We start from the raw sequence: 14,161 nt of genomic DNA, 5'->3' as shown, positions 1-14,161 counted from the left end.
ATTATCCCATCACTCCAAGACTGGACAACAGCTAGCTCCCTCAGAACTTGGACATTGCCTTAACTTTTTTCAGGGTCCTCTAAGATTCTGTCATCCCCAGACAACAGGAAATAATTTTAAGAACACGATGCCCATATTCTCAAAAGGTTGACTGAGTGGTTTTTGGTGGTTTGATGGGTGTTGTCATCACTTAGAGGGGGTTGGTTGCAAGTCTTGTAATTGGTCATGGTCAGGGAGGATACTAAACAAAGGAGGTTAGATTCAGGGATCTCATTCTGAAAAGAAAAAGGGTATATAGAAATAGTAGGATAGGGCTGGAGAGATGGCTCAGTGGTTAAGAGCATTGCCTGCTCTTCCAGAGGTCCTGAGTTCAATTCCCGGCAACCACATGGTGGCTCACAACCATCTGTAATGAGGTCTGGTGCTCTCTTCTGGCCTGCAGACATACACACAGACACATTATTGTATCCATAATAAATAAATAAATATTTTTTTAAAAAAAGAAATAGTAGGATAAAGGAGTAGATTATTGTATTTACTTTCAAACTGAAAAAGAACTACTAGTCTCAAATATTTTACATTGGTAAGGATTTTTGTATATTGATACAAATTTAAAGTTGTTTTTGTTATACTGTGTGTATGTTTTTATTCTTGTTTAAGATATTGTACTTAGTTGGGTGATGGTGGTACCCAGCACTCAGGAGGCAAAGACAGGCAGATCTCTGTGAATTTGAGGCCAGCCTGGTCTACAGAGTGAGTTCCAGGACTGCCAAGGTGACATAGAGAAACCCTATCTTGAAAAAAAAAAAAAAAAAAGGAAGAAGAAGAAAGAGGAGGAGACATTGTACCTATGCAGCTCATTTTAAAATGTAATGTAAAGTTTTAGTCCTTGAAAGCTATTTAGGATAATAAAAAAAATACAGGTTAATAGTCATCCAGAACAATCAAACTTATAATCATGTTTGGTACGTTTTCAAAGATATATTTATATTTTAGGTAGGAAAGTGATCATCAAACTTCAAAGACATACAGAATATGGCATTTAAGATGTCTTAATAAAATAAGCCTTTCATGAGACAAATCTGCTTCTGGCAGCACCAATTTACTTCAAGAAGGATGATGAGCATCAAAGAACTTCCACATGGAGATTGCTTTCCTTGTGGCAAAAGCTAGCCACTTGGGCAAGAAACTGCCTTTGCCTTGACTGCTGACAGGATGCCACCCAAACTGAACAAACAGGTTACACAAAAAAAGCGACTGCTGAGCTTTGCCAAGACAAGGTAGGAAAGTTCTTCAAAATTCCTGATTTACAGAAAAGTCTATGAAATATTCTAGGCCTGTAGGCCAAAGATAGATGCTCCAATATTACAGAGGAATCTTGAGTGACTATCCAGGCAGACAACTGTTTCTGTCATTTCTGTAATTTTGGAAGTTGTTTGCTCTACAGTACCTATTAACTCAAGTAATATTTTTATGCTTCTTGAGTCTCTGATGGAGATTGAAGACTAGATAATTATAGTTTTACATTTTTTCTTCTTACCAAATTCAGAAAAGAAACTTATATAAGAGATATAAAATTTATAAGGTTGAGAGATATAAAAGCTTAAATTGTTTATTTAAAAAATGTTTATAGATCTAAAAATGCTTTAAGATAGTAATATAAGTTATGATAGAAATGGCTTAGGTATAAAACTTTATTCATCAAGATAAGACAGAAAATAGAGTATTTTTCTCTGAATATGCCAAATCCAAATGAACTGGACATTGTAAATGTAATAATTACTTGATATTGTTCTTATCATATATAGTTTCATTTGTTAAAGTTAATACATTTTCTTTCTATTTAGATAATACCTGATAATTGTTCTTATTGTATATAATTTTACTATGTTAGAGTTAAAACCTTTTCTTTTTATTTATACAAAAAGGGAGAAATGCTGTGGAATAATTTTTTTTGTACACTGTGAAGATGTACCACTCTAATTGAGTTAATAAAAAGCTGAATGGCCAATAGCTAGGCAGGATTTTGGGGGCAGAGAGGGAAGGCAGAGATGCCTGGAGATTCAGAGCAAGCAGGATGGGAAATACGAAGATGAGGTAATAAAGTCATGAGGCAGAAAGTAAATTAATAGAAATAGTTAATTTAAGTTATAAGAGCTAGTTAGAAACAAGTCTAAGCTATAGTCCGTCTGAGCTTTCATAATTAATAGTAAGTCTCCATGTCATTATTGGGGAAGTGATGGTCCCAATGAAAAATCTGCCTACTGTCACCCCCACAGTTCTCATATTAGGGGACAATAGTGCACAGTCATGGAAGGAATGGTACACTTAATAATGGGGTGCAGACTGAAAATGGGACCTCATTAAAGGATGATTCAGAGATGAAGATCAAGGCTGTGGTGAGGAGTGGGTTGTGGTCCCTGGTACCCAGGCAGTGTACCAGACCAACACATCCCCTACAAGTGGGTTGTGGTCCCTGGTACCCAGGCAGCGTACCAGACCAACACATCCCCTAGGAGTGGGTTGTGGTCCCTGGTACCCAGACAGTGTACCAGACTAACACATCCCCTACGAGTGGGTTGTGGTCTCTGGTACTCAGGCAGTGTACCAGACCAATACGTCCCCTGGAGCCCAGCCCTGGTGGTGGAGAAGACGCCTGACTAACTTAGCCCCCAGCTATGCTGAAAAGCTAAATACAGGCTATGCCCACTTGGGTAGCCTACTGTCCTCTCTATTAGCCCATACCTCCTTTCTCTCTCACCCTAGGTTCTGACTGTTGGAATAATTCCGAAGCTATCACAGTCTAACTCTGGCCCCATCACCAGCAGGATGAAAGCAGCTTTTCAGCAAGCCTAATATAACCCACCCACTGGGCAAATAGAAGCTGCCATTGAAGATTTTAAAAAGAGGTGTATGCTCTGAGTTGGGTGAATTAGTGATGTAGGAGTTTATGCCGCAGCTCTGGGGTTGCAGGGAAGAGCAGGGAAGACTGAAATCTTTGCGGACTCAGTAAACAAACAGGTCCTTTTCTACCCACTCATTCACTCTCTCTCCTTAATTATCATAATTAAGACAATCACTGCCTGCCACCATTGTTTTCATAAATGTCTGTAATAAAATGCAGCACTTTGAAGGTGAGATTCCCCAGGAAAAAACAAAACATACAGGCCTCTTCCTCAGCCTGGAGGCAAGAAGGCTGATAAAGATAATCTACTTATTTGGCAGGTAGAGAAAAATTGAGGCAGGGAAAGGGACTTTCCTGAGTCAGTCTCCAGATCAGGAGCCAATGCCACTACCAAGCCAGACCTTAGTGGAACAATCTATCATCAGGCTTGTTCCACCCCAGCCATACATGGGTGGGGTGCACATGGGGATGGAGTTCTAAGCATTTACAGTAGCTCATGGTAGGGAAAAACATCTAGTACAAGGCCCATTTTATTTCATTATTGGGTTTTTGAAACAGGGTTTCTCTGTGTAGGCTGGCTGTCCTGAAACTCCCTTTGTAGACCAGAGAGAAAGAGAAGGGAGAAATTTATGCCCTGGCAATGCTGAAGCATGCATGGGCAGCCCGTAAATGGCGGTTCTGTTGAACTTGTTCATCTAGGGTTTTATGGTCTAAGTTGATGAGGACAACTGATCAGGTGTCTTACTACTTTGTAGACCAGGCTGGCCTTGAACTCAGAGATTCACCTGCCTCTGCCTCTGGAATGCTAGGATTAAAAGCTCATGCAACCACTACCCAGCTACAGCCCACTTAAAAAGGTATTTATTTATTTATTTATTTATTTATTTAGGGTCTTACTATGTAGCCCTGGCAGGCCTGAAATTCCCTTCTGTAGAACAGGCTGGCTGCAAACTCACAGAGATTTATCTGCCTCTGCCTCCCAAATGCAGGTTAAAAATATATGCCATCATGCCTGCCCAGATTTATTTTTAGTATTTTTAAGTGTGTGTTTAAGCACATGAGCAGGGGTGCCTACAGAGGCATCAGGTCCTCTGGAGCTGAGTCACAGGTGGCTGTGGGTCACATGGTGTGGGCTGGGAGCTGAACTCTGGTCCTTTGTGAGAGCAGGACAAGCTATTAACTGGTGAGCCATCTCTCCATTTCCCTAATTTTTCACAAATTACATTTATTTGAGGGGGGCAAGGTAAACACATGTGGAGGTCAGAAGACAAATTTGGGGAGTTGGTCCCCTTCTTCCATGTGGGTCCTAGGGATCGAGCTCCTGTCAGTCGGGTTGATGGCAAATGCCTTTTTTACTGCTGAGCCTCCTTTATAATAAAGTGTTGATGTTTCATATAATTTGCTAAATACTGAGAGAGGAAAACAGGATGGCTGTACAGCTACCCTTACGCATTGTCTTAGCATTGAAAACTTCAGTGAAACCATCTTTGAATGAGGGACTGCCTTACCTTTGTAGGGAATGTGGACGGGGATAGTTGGGAAAGTCGGGTGGTGGTACGTGTCTACACAGCTGCACTTCCAGCACATGGGAGGCTGATATAGAAGGATGGTGCCTGGGATCCTTGAGGGCAGCCTGGGATACACACTTAAACTCTGTCTCTGGTGGGAGAAGCTGGATGTAGACATATACCTGTGTCCTTTTGGCTGCTAGGAATTCTGGGGCAGGAGGATCACCAGGAGTTTGAGATCAGCCTGGGTATAATAGTAAGATCCCTTCAAAATGAACAAATATAATTTAAAAGTAAATAAATCAATTAGATGGGCAAGCCCCAGACTAAAGTTCTGTGTGAAAGAGATAGCCCATGAGGAAGAGGCCAAGTTTTGGTGGGTGATGGAGGATGAAGGAGGCTCTTTGATAAACAGCTATCCCAGAATATCTCCATGTCATCATCAGGCAGTAAGGAGAGGGGCCACTGGGCTCAGGAAAGTGCTTTAGAGTCCCTGACAATATCTACTGGGTGTGGCTATGCAGGGCTCATAGCAGCTTAGAGTGGCCAGAGTAGGGAGCCAGGGCCCAGGCAGGGAGAGATGGCTGAGCTTTGGTAACTCATGGCAGGGTAAGACTCTAGAAGCAGCAACTTAATATTAAACAGATCCTCTAACATGATTGTGGAGGCCTCAGGCAAGCTAAAACCTTGCTCCCCCAGCCCAAGCTCACTGGGTAGGCTCTGTACTCTCTGCATGACCAAGTGAGTCCCTAGGATATGAAAGTCAGTCACCATGCCCTAAAAACTGTGTCAAATGGGAGAACAGTGCCTGCTGGCCTGAGCAGAACCTCCTCAGGGCTAGTGGCCGGGAATCCATCCTTCTGGTCACTCAGAGCCTCCTCGCTGTCTCTCTTTGCTTAGTCATTGAGAGTACTTGGCTCACCCTCAGAGCCTAGGCCACATTTTATATATCAGGCTTTCCTCCCCTCATGGCACTGCAGTCATGGCTTCTGTGGAAAAAGACAGAAATAGAAGTCCATTTTGTAGAGCCTTGAAGTTGAGGGGCCATATGGTGTCCGGTAGCACCCCAGGAGCCCCTCTGAGAACCCCAGAAAGAATGAACGCCTGCTGGAGATGAGCCACTGGGCCCATTCTAACTTTGTCTTAGTTGATTTGGGGTTGCCATTACAAATGACCTGAAGCTGAATAATTTATAAAGAAAAGAGGTTTACTCTACTTACAGTGCTGGAAGTCCACAAGCCTGGTGCTAACATCTGCTTGGCTCCAGTAAGGGCTTCTTAGCAGATGGTACCACAATGATGGAGGCTCATACACGAGATCACATGCAGAAATGATGATGGAAGCTCATACACGAGATCACATGCAGATACAATGATGGAAGCTCATGCATGAGATCACGTGCAGAGACGATGATGGAAGCTCATGCATGAGATCACATGCAGATACAATGATGGAAGCTCATGCATGAGATCACGTGCAGAGACGATGATGGAAGCTCATACATGAGATCACATGCAGAGACGATGATGGAAGCTCATGCATGAGATCACGTGCAGAGACGATGATGGAAGCTCATACATGAGATCACGTGCAGAGACGATGATGGAAGGAAGCTCATGCATGAGATCACGTGCAGAGACGATGATGGAAGCTCATGCATGAGATCACATGGAGAGACAGGAAATGAGAGACTGGAGAGACACTTGGAATTCTTTTGTTAAAAACCCACTCTTAAAAGAACTAACTCAGTGATGTCAGCCTTAATCCATCCAAGGATGTCTCGGCTTGAATCTGAAACGTAATCAACTGGCCTGTGCTTTAGACCTGAGAAGCTCATGCCTCTCAGGCGATGCTATTTTGAGAGGCTGCGGAACCTCTGAGGTAGGGCCTGGCGGGTGGAACGTCGGTGCCTGGTTCCTATCCTGCTTCCTGCTCTATCATGTTGTGAACAGCCTTCACCGCATGCTCACCCACCATGAGTGGAGCTGCCCTGCTGTGATGGCCTGGCCTGAAACCCCCTGAACCTGTGAGCCAAAGGGGCTATCATCAAACATAGCCCTACCGAAGGTTTGCAACGTCACAGCCATCACTCTACAGCTGTGATACTTTGTGATAATGGTCACAGAGATGGCTTTCCCCCAAGTGCTGGACCTCACATTTGGGTTGGCTTTACATCTTCAGCAGTATTCCAGAGTATACTGTGGGCTGAGACTGGGTGACGCTGGGTCCTCTGCTAAGGGAGAAGTCATCCAAGTCAAGTGGTGGTATATGCCAGGACAAAGAATCTTGGATCAACTGATGTCTCTATGTACGGGACTGATGTACGGGATCCCAGGTAGCAATGAAGAGGGGAGATACATACACTGTAGAGGAGTTTACCAAGAGGGTAAAGACAGTCACAGCCTCTGCCATGTAATTGGAAGATACTTTTTATGGGGCAGACATAATCCAAGGGAAGGGGAGGAGGCAGAATGCTGAGCTCCAGGCTCAAATGAGCACATGAATGACTCTGGGCATCATGCTCTCTAAAAGAGTTCTTTCCAGAAGTGTTGGAGGAGACAGTGGTTGGCACACTGCAGTCACAGAGCAGCTTAGACTAGAAGAGGAAGGACATAGGAACAGCCTGGGGTTAGCTCCCATGCTGTACGGGGTTTGGGTGTCTGGGTGTGTCTTTGGCAGGGGTGAGAGACCAGGCGTCCAGAGCTGGTGACCAAACAAACAGTACAGTTAGTTGCCTCTCTCATCTGGTCATTCTTCGGCCATTTGTTTGATCCCAAAGCATTTTATGAAGTGAAAGGAAACAATGAATGAATTGCTGGAAAAACTCCCATCAGGGAGGCAGTGGGTGTCTCTCTGTGGCTCATGTCCCTCCTCAGAGAACGGTGCCTGTGGACATCTCTCCCTAGCTTCCTCATCACCCATGAGGAAGGGTAGTAATTTACACATTTTCACCGTCAGGCAAGGACTCTCACTCATATTTAAGTGGAAGTCTTTATAAAGCATTTTTTTAAAAAAAAAACACACACACAAGGCATGTATGGTTGAGTGGATTCACTTATGTGTTATCTGTATTCCCTTGTACGGAACTTTTCTTGGTATTCTTATCATCTTTGATTGTGTCTGATGAGAATTTAACTTATGTAAGATGAAATTTTTGGCTCTTGAAGAGGAATTCTTATGAAATCTATGGGAATTTTATATATTTAAAGAGGAAAAACTTGGAGCTGATATTTTGAATCATTTAAAATTTTTGTTCTGAATATCTATTTATAAAATCTGTATTTCTTTCATTATGTGTTTATAAAATTAGAATTTGAATAAACTTTGTTATAGAATTTTGAACTAATGTAGCATTTTTTTTTTTGTAAAACAGCCTGGAAATGTACCAGTATATAAAAATTTTTAATTTCCATTTTCTCCTTTTAAAAACATTTATTTCTACTTAGTGGTCACAGTGATGCTAAAGGAGGGGGGTGGCCTCAATGACTGAGTCATTTCCCTGTGGGGTCCACCTCTTAAGGATTCTGCTAACCCATCATCACCATACTGGGGACCAAGTTTACAGTATATGAACCCGCAAGAACAATCAAAACCCCTGTAACTATAGCAACATTTTCTCTAATCTGCTGTTTTCCTCATCACAAGCACAAGGCCACACGTTTGTCTGGGCTCATGTGTTGTGTAACAGTTTCCTCCAAGATTGAAATATTCCAGCCTTCAGGGAAGCTCCTTAAACAGGAAGGTAAACAACTCAAAATAGGTTCAGGAAGTCCCTGAAGCTAACCAGATTCACAAGGCCCTTAGCCAGAGAAAGCAGTAAAAGCTGAGAGTCCCTCTCAGAAAAGCAAAGCTGAAGTACAAAAGAGATTCTCAAACAAGCCAAGCTGCAAAGAAGACTCTGATACCAGACCAGCTGCCTGGAAGAAACAGAATTCAGCTGAACTGCCTGAAGAGGTGTAGATCAACTGAGTCACTTGGAAAGAACACTCCAATCTGTTGAGTTGCCTTCAGGCTATGCTCCAGGTTCCCAGATTTATGAGCTGTCACTCATGCTGGGGTGGGCCTTGGTAATGCAGCTGTCTTTGAGTCATTTCTGTTCCTGTAAGTAACCCCTCACCCATATTCCTCTAGGTAACCTTAATAAAGCTCACTGGTTCACCAAGTTGGACTTGGTCTGTCGTGGGCTCTCTGTCTGGGGTGAGTGGACACGAGAGTTGCATCTCCCCGGTAAAAGTTTGTCATACACCATCACGACAACAGCATCTTCTCACACCCTCAGGAGCACTGTCAATACCGAGTGTCCTTTGACAAAACCAAGAGATCTGGTATTATAGCTAGGAAGCGCCACACTCTCTCCCCTTGACTTGTTTGGGGAAGATACGGGGCTTAGTGGCAGAGGTTCCTCTTTCAGGGCGGGGCCGGCAGAAAGATTTATCTGTAGAGAAACTTGCCCAGAGAGAGTGAGGGGAATAGTTTGGGTGCAGCCAGCTGGGATGAAAAGAAAGAAAGAGAGAGGGGAAAAAATAGCAGCTAAAACCGTCAAGTTCCTCCAGAAATTCCTGGTGGCGCCATGTGCTCTGCCTCAGAGCCCGTCTCCACTCAACACCTAGACATTGTTTTTTTAAAAATGGCTAATTACACGAAACCAAGGTGGTGGTGGTGGGGGCAGCGGCAGTGCAGAGCTGGATGACAGAACAAGTCGCAAAGAATCTTGACCAACTGGAAGGATGGGTTCAAACACACAGCAGTGCACAGAGGCCTGAGAAATAGAACGGCCAGGCCACGGATTCCTAGATCCTAGATTAGACTGTGTGTAGAGGCAGCGTCTGTAATGGATTGCCTGACCACGGGGTATCGGCAGTCGGTGATGAGGTGCGACATCTAAGGCAGCTCTGTAATGCTAGTCAGCTGAGAAGTCACAGGTCAGGCCACAGGGGTTGTTCTCTGGTGCGGGCCAGCCCTGCAGCTTCAGTGCTCACCACAGAGAGCCAGGAGCAGATGGGGCAGGGTGCAGGCTGGTCTCCAGGCAGGATCAAAAGGCACTAGGCCAGGAGAGGCTGCCAGGCTACCTGAGGGTCAGGGCATTGACAGGAAGGTGGGGGAAGACCACCGTGGCTTCTTCTGGTCTTTTGACGCTGGGTGCAGTCAAAAGGCCTGACCTTAATCCTGTTCTCTCGTGCAGTACGCATGGCTACTTTCTGCCCCTTTATATACCTGGTCACTGAGCGAGTCTGCATCACAACCACAGCAGATGAAGGCAGGCAGGACTCTCAGAAACACTCGCCTTCCCATGCAGCTTGTGCCCTCTGCAGGTGGAGATGAGTCTGAAGGTGTCAGGTTCACTGCTACCCTTGCCGCCACACTGACAGAGAGCACAGGAACACCCAGGATCTACCACAGCAGACACCCCAGAAGCATGCTCACAGTAGTGTAACCTGGGAAGCAAGGCATTTCCTGGGGAAGGGAACCAGCCCATTGCTCTTTGAAGTCCCTTTAAGAGAAGGGAGGCCTTTCCGTGCGGAGCTTGTTTCTCACCCTATGAGGGCTTCCAGGCTGCAGGGACAGCTCGGTGCGGGGTTTGCTTTATAGGCACAAGGACATGTGTTTAATCTCCTGAAACCAGTAAAAAGTGGGGCAGGGTGGCACTTGCTTACAATCCGAGCACCGGATAGGCAGAGATAGGCTGATCCCTAGTGCTTGTCGGCCAGCCAGCCTAGCCTGATTGCTTGAGTTCTAGGTCAGTGAGAGACCCTGCTTCATAAAATAAAATAAAATAAAATAAAATAAAAAAGTCAAAAAGAGTGGACAGCACCTGAGGACTGACATCCAGGGTTGTCTTCTGGCCTCCATACCATGGAATGCATACATGAACACACACATACAAACACACACACACACCAAAATGAGAACTGCCTTGGGACAGGTGTGCTTATCTGATGCAGAATTCGTGTGCACAGAAACACAAGTATTTCAAAAAACATAAAGTGTGGGCACATTTCCCTGCAAGTGGCAATACAGTGCATGAATTATGTAGCTGTCTGTGCCCCCAAAACATGAGGGAGGGAGTGATGTAAACTGGGAGCAGCTTCTGGGTCACATGCCCTTACCTAAGGAAATGCCAGCTGTTACAGCTGGGCATGCTGCTGTACACTGGCAATCCCAACCCAGAGGCAGAAAAACCAGAGGATCAAAGTCATCCTGAGCTACATTGTGAGTTGGGGACCAGCGTGGGCTACATAAAACTCTGTCTCTAAAAACAAAGACATTCTATGCTGTTGAGATCACAGACAGTGGCAAGGTACTCATTCCCATAGAGTCACCTGTCTTTCCTGGTAACATGAAAGACCCCACATCCTTAATTGGAGGGTAGGTCCTTGTGGGAGTAGGGACCACAAAGGAGCAGGCCCCTGCATGCTCAGTGAGAGAGAAAGGATGAGGCCTGATCACCAAGGAAGGGCTGGAATGTTCACCAAGTGTCCCATCAAAACCTCTTGAGGATGTCTAGGTCACCCTCAGAGCCCTCAAGAGTCTCCAGGGTCAGGATATAGGGTTTTGAGGGTTCTGGTGGGAGAGGAGGATTGAGAACCAGGGCACCACAGGCCCTTGTCCTTACCTGAGGCGACAAGGCAACCTTACTTGCCACCCTTCTGAGGTTTCTGTACAGGGTGTGGAAGGGATAGCAAGACTCCACTCCTGCTGTGGCTAACCGTACCCCACCCTCCCTGTCTACCGCGGCAGGCAGCCTCGACCTTAACCATAAGGCACCGGAGCACCAGGTTTCAGGCCCAGTTACTACAAGTGTAGGGGTGTGTAGAAGAGGAGAGAGAGCAAGTAGGGTGTGGGCTGGGGGAAGGCACTGCTATTCTCAGAGAGGGTGTGGCGCAGCGGAGTAACAGGGAAGCCCGGCTGTGGGTGGCCCCAGAAATACCAAGGACTGCCTTCTTCCACTCCAATCTGGCCTGGGTGGTCTTCTATGGCAGCTTTTTGACTCTGAACTTCTGTGAGGAAGAGACTTTTGTGTCTAACTTACTATTGCTTCACCACGTCTGCCTTCACATGGCGATGCTTCCCCTCCTGACGAGAATGGACTAAGCCTGTGAAGCTGTAAGTGAGCTCCAGTGAGATGCTTTTCTTTACAAGAATTGCTGTGGCCATGGTGTCTTCACAGCAATAGAAACCCTAACTAAGACACTCCCCAGTCCATGTCATTTTCAGTTTCTCATTCATATGTCTCTCTGTGGTTGCCTGCGTGCCGTGTAGCCTGTGAGCACCATCCGCGTGACTGTCAGTGGGAGAAGCCCTGAGTCCCCAGTGGCCTCATTGAAAACCCGTCGTTTTGTTAAATGCTGTTAAACTTAAAGTCTCTGATTATAAGCGCTCTGATTATATAAGTTTCTGATTATAAGAGCTCTGATTATAAGTCTCTGATTATAAGAGACTCATCCATCCTAATGTGGTCCCTTCATCTCCTCTTCAAGGTCCTACTTTTTAATTTATTTTAATTTTAAAGTTGCTCATTTTTATTTTATGTATATGAGTGTTTTTGCTTACATGTATGTCTGTATACCAGATCCATGCTTAATGTCTATGAAGTCCAGAAGATGGCATGTATGCCCTGGATACTGGAGTTACAGACAGTTGTAAGCTGTCATGTGAGTGCTGGGAATTGAACCTCGGTCCTCTGGAGGATCTGCCGGTATTCTTAACCACTGAGCCATCTCTCCAGTTCCCCATTTCCCCCTTCGAGACAGAAGCTCAAGTATTCCAGGCTGATTTCCAGGATGGCACTGGATTCCTGCAGCTCCTGCCTGCACCTTTTGAGCACTGGCATTCTAGGTATGTGCTACCTTGTCCAGTTTTTTCATGTGCTGGGGATCAAATCTAGCGCTCTGTGAACCCAGGCAAACACTTTCCCAACTGAGCCTGAAGCCCCGCCTCTCAATTCCACCCCATCAGCCACTAGGTTTCCGTGCCTGGGCTCTGGAGGGAAGGGCAGTGCGCTAAGTCCTCCTCTTGTCTTAGATCCTGGCCAAACTGGTGAAAACACAAGGAAGTTTTGTTTGGGACTAGAACTGACACTTCCACGTGCCTGACCTTTTGTTTGTCACTGTGGGCACTGGATGTGGTGCACTCAAAAACACTCCGTCCAAGCTGGCCTCAGCTTCCCATGCAGGCTTATTCACCTCATACTTCTGCCTCCATTAACCACAAGACCCTCAACTTCCCAAGAAATGGAAGCCTGACCTTAATGACCTGAGAGATTTGGCCCCCAACTTTGCAGATCTATTGCTGATTTCACTGACTGAGAAGAAAGGCCAGTTGCCTGTGTGGGGAGGGTGAGTTCTGCTCAGGAAGCATGGTTCTCCCAGATGAGGCAGGGCTGAGCAAGAGTGGAACACGCTCTTGGTTTTCACAGCCAGATCCTCCTGGCCTCACCGGCACAGGACAGGAAACCAAGACCTTGGCTTCAAGGTCAAATCTTTGGATAGAAGGTGGGGGAAGCTGGGGTGTGGTTGGCTGCAAGCTGGCAGAAGAGATGGAGTCTGGGGAATGTGCTTCGGTGAAGAAGGTACAGGTCCAAATGAAGATGGGACTCTTGATAGGGGGGTGTCAGTACACAGAGCCTAGAAAGGAAGAGCTATGAGCTGGGCTCAGTCAGGGAGTGGACTGGGGGTACAGTGGCCAGACACACACGTCACTTCTAAGTCAGTGTGAAATGATGAGGTGGCAAGCACAAGAATGGACAGAAACTTGGCAAAACAAGGTACCAGCTGCCGCCACAGCAGGAACTAGATAAGCAGATGAGTACAGACATGGAGCTCCAGCGTGGGCAAGCCTCAGCAGAGAGCAGACAGCCTGGAGAGGCAATGCAACCACGGGCAATGCTGAGGCCAAGCAGCAGAAAGAAGGTCTTGCCCCTGGGGGCTGCTGGGAAGCCAGGGCAGCAGGAACTGGGCAGGAGTTCTGGAGGCAGAAGCTTCCAGAGTCAGCTCAAGGATCCAGGTTCCACCCAGTCAGGGTCTAATATGGTTCCCCCTGTGTGGGTGGATGTCAGATTCCCCAAGGCACCCTGTTCACGGTGGCCTTTGCTTTGAGTGATGAGGGAGGCCCCTGGGGTCCCTTTTAGGACTTTTCCTAACAGAAGGAATTCTCGCTGGGCGGTGGTGGTGCATGCCTTTAATCCCAGCTCTCGGGAGGCAGAGGCAGGCAGATCTCTGTGAGTTCGAGGCCAGCCTGGTCTACAAGAGCTAGTTCCAGGACAGGCTCCAATGCTACAGAGAAACCCTGCCTTGAAAAACCAAAAGAGAGAGAGAGAAAAAAAAAAAAGGAATTCTCCAGGCTAAGCAGTGCCTGATACATTGTGGCTCATCCCCAGGTCTGTACCCCAGTGGGCCCAGGGCAGTCATCTGCCTGTTCTGGAGTCATGCGCCGTCTGCATCGTTATGAAGAATGGTCTGCTGCCACGTGATGACAACATTCCTACTTAAAACACTCCAGGGTTACTCTGTGTCCTCTGCCCCAGCCAGGCATAGTGCTATGGATCTGTTGTCCCAGAACCAAGGAAGACTGAGGCAGGAGGGTGCTGAGTTCTTTCTGAGCTACATAGGGAGACCCTATCTGTGTTGGATAGTTTATGTCAACCCAGAGGAGTGAACCTCAATTAAAATATTCCATAAGATTGGGCAAATCTTTGGGCCATTTTCTTAGGGATTGATGTGGGAGGGCCCAGCTCATTGTGGGTGATGTC

The sequence above is a fragment of the Chionomys nivalis genome, chromosome 9, assembly GCF_950005125.1.
Source record: "Chionomys nivalis chromosome 9, mChiNiv1.1, whole genome shotgun sequence".
NCBI lineage: Eukaryota > Metazoa > Chordata > Mammalia > Rodentia > Cricetidae > Chionomys > Chionomys nivalis.
Note: the sequence above shows the minus strand (reverse complement) of the source record.